This window comes from Pongo pygmaeus, chromosome 4 (assembly GCF_028885625.2).
Source record: "Pongo pygmaeus isolate AG05252 chromosome 4, NHGRI_mPonPyg2-v2.0_pri, whole genome shotgun sequence".
Taxonomy (NCBI): Eukaryota; Metazoa; Chordata; class Mammalia; order Primates; family Hominidae; genus Pongo; species Pongo pygmaeus.
The window spans coordinates 154,462,637-154,471,799 of record NC_072377.2 but is presented as its reverse complement, the minus strand read 5'-3'; the positions used below and the strand labels follow the sequence as shown (position 1 = coordinate 154,471,799).

Sequence of the window (9,163 nt, the reverse complement as noted above, 5' to 3'; positions counted from 1 at the left end):
ATAGTGCTGCTATGAACATGTAAGTTTTTATTTGAGTACCTGTTTTCAGTTCTTTTGACTATATACTTAGGAGTGGGACTGCTACATCAAATGGTCGTTCTATCTTTAACTTATTGAAGAAATAACAAACCGATTTCCACCAGCAATGTATGAGGGTTCCAATTTCTCTACATCCATACCAAAACTTGTCATTTTCCTTCTGTTTGTTTTGTTTTGTTTTATTATAACCAACCTAGTGGGTATGAAATGCTATCTCGTACCTTTATTTTTGTGGTTTTGAATTGCATTTCCCTAATGACTAATGATGTTAAACATCTTTTCACATGCTTGTTGGCCATTTGTATATCTTCCTTGGAGAGATATCTATTCAAGGCCTTTGCCCATTTTTTAAACACTCAGGGGGTACATGTGCAGGTTTTTTACATAGGTATATTGTGTGATGCTGAAGTTTGGGTTTCTATTGATCCCATCAACCAAATAGTGAACACAGTACCCAATAGGTAGTTTTTCAACCCTTGCCCCCCCAACCCTCCTCCCCACTTTTGGAGCCCCCAGTGTCTATTGTTCCCATCTTTGTGTCTGTGTGCACCCCATGTTTAGCTCCCACGTACAAGTGAGAACATGTGGCATTTGGTTTTCTGTTTCTGTGTTAATTTACTTAGGATAATAGCCTTCAGCTGCATCCATGTTGCTGCAAAGGACATGATTTTGTTCTTTTTTATGCCTTTGTCCATTTTAAAAATTGAGTTGTTTGTGTTTTTCTTGTTGAGTTGTACAAGTTCTTTCTATATTCTGGATACAAGATTCTTATCAAATATATGATTTGCAAATATATTCTTCCATTCTGTGGGTTTCCTTTTGCGTTCTTGATAGCGTTCTTTCATGCACAAAAGTTTTTTATTTTGATGAAGCCCCCAACTTATCTATTTTTCATTTGTTCCGTTTGTTTTTGGTCTAAGAAACTGTTGCCAAACCCATGGTTATAAAGCTGTTCTTTTCTTAGACTTTTATGGCTTTAGCTCTTATATTTAGAATTTTATTCATTTTGGGTTAATTTTTGTACATGGTGTGTGGTAAGGCCCAACTTTGTTCTTTTGCATGTGGATATTCAGTTGGCCTGGCACCATTTGTTGAAGAAACCCTTCTTTTCCCCCATTGAATGGTCTTGGCACCCTTGTTGAAAATCAATTGACCATAGTCGCATACGTTTATTTCTGGATTGTCAATTCTATTCCATTGATCTATATGCATGACTATCCTTATGCTGGTAGTACATGATTTTGATTACTGTAGCTTTGTAGTAAGTTTTGAAATTGGCAAACGTGAGTCTTAACACCTTGTTCTTCTTTTTGCAAGATTGTTTTGACTATTTGGGATCCCTTGCAATTCTATATACATTTCAGAGTCAGCTTTTCTACTTCAGCAAAGTGGAATTTGTGGGATTTGGGGACTTTGATAGGGATTGCATTGAATCTGCATATTGCTTTGGGGAATATTATTGTCTTAACAAAATCAAGTCTTCTAAGACTCTACTCTCAGGGCTCATTTCTGTCATTCAATACTAGAGAAGTTTCTCTGAATGTTTAGAGCACTGGAAACCAAACGGAGGAGGCAGGCATTCTTTCCTGAGCATGCAGCCAGCTCATAGTGTTGTTTTGTTGCAGCTGCCGCTTGCCATTGATGATCCTTCTTCTCTTCCTTCAGGGGAGTAAGAAGGAGAGGACGCGGTATTAGTGGTTCCCATAAAAATAAACAAATAAACTAATGATATAAATTAAAATTTAATTTAAAAAGTGAGTCTTCTAACCCATAAGCAAAGAATGTCTCTATATTTAGGTCTTCTTTCATCTCTTTTAGCAGTGTTTTAAAGTTTCTGTAAACAAGTCTTACACCTTCTTGGGTAAATTTATTCTTACATATTCTGCTCTTTTTGGTACTATCCCACACAATTTTTTGAACCAATTTTTTTAACTTATCATATCATGAACATCTTTCCATGTTAATGGTATAAAGGGCAAAAATTATTTTATGGCGTTTTATAGATATACTGCAATTTTTTATTTTTTATTTGAGACAGGGTCTTACTATGTTGCCCAGGCTGAACTCCAATTCCTGGGCTCAAGGGATCTTCTTGCCATATCCAGGACTATAGACACGTGCTACCAGTCCAGCTAGACTACAATTTGCTTCAACAATCCCTTATTATTGACTATCTTGATTATTTCAAATTCTTAATTGTCATAAATAAGGATTCAGTGAGTTTCTTTACAATGTACATCTTTGTACACTTATCCAATTATTTCCTTTGGATAATCTCCCAGAAATGAACGTATTAGGTCAAAGGAGAGGAATACTCGTAAAGCTTTGATGAATGTTGCCAAATTTTCCTCCAAAAATATCAGACCAACACCCACTCTGAATAGCAGTGGATGGGGTTCTCTTCCTCACGCAAGATCCAAGTTGCTTTTACCCAATGTCTCTTCCAGAAGGAGAAAACAGGAGCCCCGACATGCTCCTTCACTGGGCAGAAACTTTGAACAAGACAGTGACCGTCCCAATCAATAGAGATGTCTTCCTCTTAGGCCTAAAAGGGCCCTTTATTGGAATTTTTATTGCAAAGACAAATTGTCTGGATTTTTTTTTTGTCTTTATTTGTCTTTTTCTCCCTCTAGTCTGCAAGCTGCATGTGGCCAAAGACTGTATCTGGCTTGTTCACTGTGTATGTCGAATGTCTTGTAAAGTGCCTGGCGTAAGAATGTTCTCAGAAGATGTATGTTATCTTTAAGCTGAGGGACAAGACAGCTTACAAGCTAAAATTCCATGAGGGAAGAAATAGCATCTATCCTTCCCTTTTGTGTCTCCAGTGCTAGGACAGTCTCTGGCACACAGTAGGCTCAGTAAGTATTTGTTGAATGAATAGAAGAAAGTGACTGGCTGCAGAAAGTCAATGGTAGTAGCAGATCTGAAGGCTCCTAGTTCAGTGCTCTTTCTGCCTACCGCACCCTCTTTCTCACTTTTATTCTAATGTTTGCATGCATTTCTGTGTTTATGGTCCCTTGGTTTCTCTTCTCCAGCAAAACAGTCACATATATGCTGCCAAACAGAGACGCACAGGAGATTACCTGGCAGCAGCTCCAAGTCCCGGCTAACACCCTCAAGCGATTTTCCAACGGCGAGGACCAGGAGGGGAATTTCCCCATGCATGCTCAGCTCTGACGCATCTGTGCCCCCTTGACTTGGATGCTATTCTGTGGGCTGGAGTCAGCATGAAAGCTATTTTTGACTAAGTGGCTACCTAATCTTACATAACCCTGAGTGATTCAGGCCAAGGTCATTCAGCTTAGTGCATGAAAGACACTTCAGAGACCAGTGATTCCCCTTCCCCAGAGTCCCTCCAGAGAAGCAGAGCTGGGAAAGTTATTTCCATGATCATGGCTGTGGGCCTCCACAGCAAAGCCCAGCTAGGACTTTCTGAGCACAGCCCTGCCTCTGCAACTTCTAAAAGAATTCCCCAAGTGTCTCATTCCCCAATATCCCTGAAACACGGGTAGAATATGAACCCAGGAAGCAGGGAGTGTGGACACCTACCTCTGCTACATACACACCCGGTCCTGCTTCCTCCTTTAATGTGGAGATGCAGGAGCTGAAGATACTTGAGAGGGCCCATGCATAAAGAAGACGTGCGTCTCCCCTATGAAAGAAGTGATAAGCCCACATTTTCATCTCAATTTTGTTTTATTGGAAAGGAGATAGAATAGCATTCAAGGCCCTCTGGACTCTAATCTCAAACGCCCTTGCTAGTTCATCAGCAAGCCCTTAGCCAAAAGCCTGACATATGCTAGATGTTCACTACCTGCTCAGTGAATGAAATTCTTTGCCTGCTCCCTCATAACTCCTGCCACACCTGACCACCAACTCCAGGTCCTGTTGGTGAGCTCTCTGCACCTTTGCATGTGCTGTCTTCCCCATCTGATAAGCCTTCACAGCATGCTGTACCTTTGCAGCCCAGCTCAAAGCCCAATGCCTCAAGACCACCTTTACAGAGCCCTCTAAACAGAACCAGTTGTCCTCTGGTCTATATTTCTCTAGCACATTGCTCACACTTCTGTTTTGAGCTTCTTGTAACATAACTGGTTATGTACTCATCACAATCTATGTTCCACCAGACTGTGAGCTCCTTGGAGGCAGGGTCTAGCTCTTAGTGGTCATTGTATCTCCAGCACATTTTGCTGCCTGGCACTTACTGGGGCCCCTGTCAACATCCATTTGTTGGATGGATGGATGTCTGGAGACACTAATGAGGTCCGCAGTTCACAAAATCACTTACATTTCAAATCCAGCGTGGGCTGGCTGAAGCAGAGAGACGTGAGGAGAACTGCTTGAGTGGTTGTTCCACACACTCATGGAGTCAATATAGCTTTTCTCTCTTAAAAAAATTTTTGAGCTAGGCGTGGTGGCTCATGCCTGTAATCCTAGCACTTTGGGAGGCCAAGGCGGCTGGATCACCTGAGGTCAGGACCAGCCTGACCAACATGGCAAAAACCCATCTCTACTAAAAATACAAAAATTAGCCAGGTGTGGTAGCGGGCACCTGTAATCCCAGCTACTCAGGAGGCCGAGGCAGGAGAATCACTTGAACCGGAGGCAGAGGTTGCAATGAGCTGAGATCACACCATTGCTCTCCAGCCTGGGCAACAAGAATGAAACTCCATCTCAAAAAAAAAATTGTTTTGATCTCACAAATAGTTGGTGTTCATCGTAGAAAACACAGCACAGCTGCAAGAAAACAACTCTGAACATTTTAGAATATCTTTTCAGACTTTATATCCTCTATGCACTGCCCTTCCGCCATTTCTTTACAGAAATGAGAACTCACTTTGGATGAGCAGGGTGGGGCTCAGCCTGTTCAGGGAATGCAGAAGCCCTCCTGAGCTGAGGCTTGAAGGATGCATGCTGGTAAGTACAATGAAGAGTGAACAATATCTCAGTAACAAAACTGGTATGTCATTTTGTTAACCATCTCACTCAAAAATAGGTGGAGGATAACCCAGATTATCAGCCCTGTACCCTTTCCCAGAACTGCTCTTCCCGCCTTCTCTGTTTAGTTCTAGAACTCCCATGTTAGGTCAAAGAGACCCCGCCCCCTGGTCTTAGTTGTTTGGTCCAGAGGGAGGTCTTGACTCAAGCTGGGCCAGTCACAGTGCCTGGCTACCCTGTCCACAGTTGACTGGTTCAGAGTTGGGTAATTGAACTAAGGTGGCCAATCTATTCCTTGCTTGGGAGTTCTGGATTGAGGGCTAGAGACAGCTTCGGGTATATACTTTCCTATGTCTCAAAATGTATTCCCCACTATCTGGTCTGCAATGAGAAAATGAGGCTGACACACAGGGAGAGGCAAACACAGCAGATGGAGAGAAGGTCCTGGAGCTGCCTGAGCCCCAGACCCCAGGTGTTCTTTGGCCCTGGCCACACTGGGGTCCTTCCGAACTGTGTTGTCCAACTCTCCTCTATATTACATGAGCTAACAACAAATCCTCCTTTGTGCTTTTCCCATTTTGAGGTGGATTTCTGTCACTTGCCACTGAACAGCTTCTGACCCACACACACCGTGTGTCATGGTGGTGACTCCATGTCGGTAAAGTACACGCACAACATCACGTTTAATGGTGGCAGGGTATTGTCTGTGTCTCCACTTTCAACCAGTCTCTCGTTGTTGCATATCTCGGTTTTTTCCAATGTTTCGCTGTGATGAGCAATGCTGTGGGAAACAGCCTCATAAATTCATCTTTGCTCCCATGCATTATTTTATCAGAGTGAATTCTTAGAGGTGAAATTCCTGCAGCAAACGATGTTCATATTTTTAAGATTTGTGACATGGTTTTTAACGATGCCCTGTGGCTATTCTTTTTTCAGCGTCGCTGCCCACACAATCACTGGACACCTTCTTGGGATTAGGTTATTTCAGACTGAATTGGCCTTAGTGAGTTTGACCCTCATTGGTCCTTTGGTGGGAGGAGGGGTGTCCAGGTTTTATTTCCTGTCTTTTTTTTTTTTTTTTTTTTTTTGAGACAGAGTCTCACTCTTACCCAGGCTGGAGTGCAGCAGTGCGATCTTGGCTCACTGCAACCTCCACCTCCCAGATTCAAGCAATTCTTGTTCCTTAGCCTCCTGAGTAACTGAGATTACAGGTGCCTGCCACCATCCCAGCCAGCTGATTTTTGTATTTTTTAGTAGAGACAGGGGTTTCACTATGTTGGCCAAGCCGGTCTTGACCTCCTGACCTCAGGTGATTTGCCCGCCTTGGCCTCCCAAAGTGCTGGGATTACAGGGGTGGGCCACAGCGCGCAGCCCCCAGGTTTTGGTTCTAATCTGCCTAAAAATTGTGCCCAAGTATTCTGTTGAAAAAGTAATTGTGGAGTCAGTTATGGTCATGAGCATTTTCAGGGGATTTTGCAAATCCACAGACAAGCCCCTGAGTGCACAGTGAATGCTGAGTCTCACTGGGGCCTGGGGTTGTGGACAAAGGGATGCCCAGCTTCAAGGTTATCAGTTTAGCCCAGAGGGCAAGAAAAGCACATGGCTGTGAGGACATGTTTGGTACCCAATGCTAGGGAGCAGGACACAGGCTGACTGTGGGGGACAAGGCAGACACAGTTCCCACTGCCCTGGAGCTCACAGTCTGGTGGGGAAGACAGATGCTGAAAGAGGAGTAAAGCTCAGATCAAGGGCAGTGCTGGGTGACCTGAGTGGGTAGGGCAGGGCTCAGGCTGTTCAGGGAATACAGAAGGTTTCCTGAAGAAAATGATTTTGACCTGAGGCTTGAAGGATGCATACAGGTAAGTACAAAGAAGAGTGACCAGGTATCCCAGGCACAGAAAAAGCCTGCAAAAAGTCCTGGAGATTAGGAAGAATGCAGCACACTCAATAGACAGAAAGAAAGCCCTGCATGGCTTGAACAGAAAGAACCCATAAAAAGAGTAAAAGATGAGGCTGCAGAGATGCAAAGCCTCCTCATGGCCAGGACTAAGGATTCTTTCCTGGGGACAATGGGGAGCCTTGGAAGAGGTAAGCAGGGGAGAAGTGTGATCCATGTTCTTCAGGGGGAGGCAGGGATAGGGACTGAATTAGAAGGTAATGGAGCCCACATCTCCAGCAATTGTGCCTTGTCCCCAGGGTCCCAAGGCTGTCTGAAAGCATCTCTGTCCACTACATTTGGGTCTTAGACTGCTCGGCTCAGCCCCACTGCAGTGAGAGCCAAACTCCCAGAACCCCAATCAGCCTTCTCATCACGGCTGATGCCCTCCACGGGTTAGCTCAGGCTCCCATCCCAGGCCTGCTCTCTTTTAATGGATAAATATAGCATGTTCCAGTAACAGCACACACATGAATATCTCTCTAATTTCTACATAAAGACATCACATTCCCCTCACCCCACCCACACTTCAAAGACAAGAATCTTTGTCATGAAATTAAATAGAATGAGATAATGGAGCTGAAAGTGCTTTGTAAAAGAAAAAATTGCCAGAATGGTGGCAACTTTTTTCCAAACTTTATTTTTCTCTTAAGCAGCAGCATCTTTTTTTGTTTTTTTTAAATGAAGTCTCACCAGACACCTATCTGCTCCCGTGATGTCGCCTTTTGGAGACATTTCAAATTTTACATGTCCAAAATGAAGGTCTTGGGTTCTGCCACCCTCTTCAAAGCTGCTCCTCCCCAACCTTCTCCATCTTAGTTCTGACACCTCCCAGGTGCTTATGCCAGAAGTGGAGAGGCACTGCTGATGCCCTCACCAGCTTTTCTCCAAAACGTGTCCCTGCTCTGTCCTCAGGTCTCCCTTGCCCCCACCATCCCTCTAGCCAGCCATCATTCACCTGAATTTTTCAACAGCACCTACCTCGTCTCTCCAAGACTGCATCTGCCCCGTTTCTAGTTCAACACTCACATACTGGCCAGAAAGGAACATAGGGAGAGACTCGTGCACAAATCATAAATGTTCAGCTTGATGGGTTTGTCTAAATGGAACACACCCACGTAACCAGCACCCAAATGAAGAACAGAATATTACCAGAAGCCTGCCCCATGCCCCTTCCTTGTCACTTCCATATCTCTGCCGGGGCTACCATTATCTTGACTTCTAACACTGTAGATTAGTTTCACCTCTATTTTTGAAATTTACATACATGGATTCATATCATGTATACTGTTTTATGTCTGCCTTAACTCATTTACCATTGTGAGCTCCATCTATATAATTGTGTATAGTTATAATTTATTCATTTTCATTGCTGCATAGTGTTTCACTGTGTGACTATATCATCATCTATTCAGTCAAGCACTGAGAGGCATTTGAGGGGTTTGTGGTTTGGAGCTATTACAAAGAGGGCAGTTGTCAAGATTCTGGTCTTTGGCGCACATAAGTGTGCATTTTTTTTGGGTACCTACCTGCCTGGGAGTAGAATTGCTGTAACGTACGCACATATTCACAAAGTGATATTTTTAAAGCACAGCCAGATTCCAGCATTCTCTTTCTGAAACCCTCCATGGCTTCCTGCTGCATTTATAATAAAGTTCAAAGTTTCACCTATGCCCACAAGGGGCTTGTATGCCCTGGCATCTACTGCCCTTTCACATACTGCTTGCCTGCCATATTGACCTTCTTTCCATTCTTGGAGACTGCCAAGCTCTTTCTCCGCCAGAGAGCCCACCCATTTGATATGCTGCAGTTTCAAACTGGCCTTCCCCACTCATCCTTTATGTCTCAGCTCAAACAGAATTTTGTTAGAAAGGCCTCTCCTGATTCCCCAGCTTGAAATCACAATTGGTGTGATTATCTCTCATTACACAGTGCACAATGACACCCACAATTTGCAATTGTCTGATTGTCGATCACTGCCTCACCGACCAGACTGTAAGCATCAAGAAATGGAGACTGTCAGATTCTCTGCTGTCTCCTCAGCACTTAGCACTGGACTGGAACATAGTAGGTGCTCAATAAATATCAATGTGGTAAGGAGAGAGGACGAGATAACAACCAAGGTCTTAAAGGCATGCAGAAACCAGGGTGTAAATCTTGGTTTCATCACTCACTACCTTTGTCCCCTTAGGCAAGTTACCTAGGCTTTCTGGGCCTAAGTTTCCTCCTCTGTAAAATAAGAATAATCCT

At 43.7% G+C, this 9,163-nt stretch overlaps 1 non-coding gene across 1 annotated transcript; it reads left to right on the top strand.

Moving 5' to 3' along the window:
* Positions 1 to 1,523: 1,523 nt before the first annotated feature.
* Positions 1,524 to 1,738, top strand: LOC129037767 (small nucleolar RNA U3). The gene has a single exon (XR_008502985.1). It is a non-coding gene; the product is annotated as a small nucleolar RNA U3 (small nucleolar RNA).
* Positions 1,739 to 9,163: the final 7,425 nt, after the last annotated feature.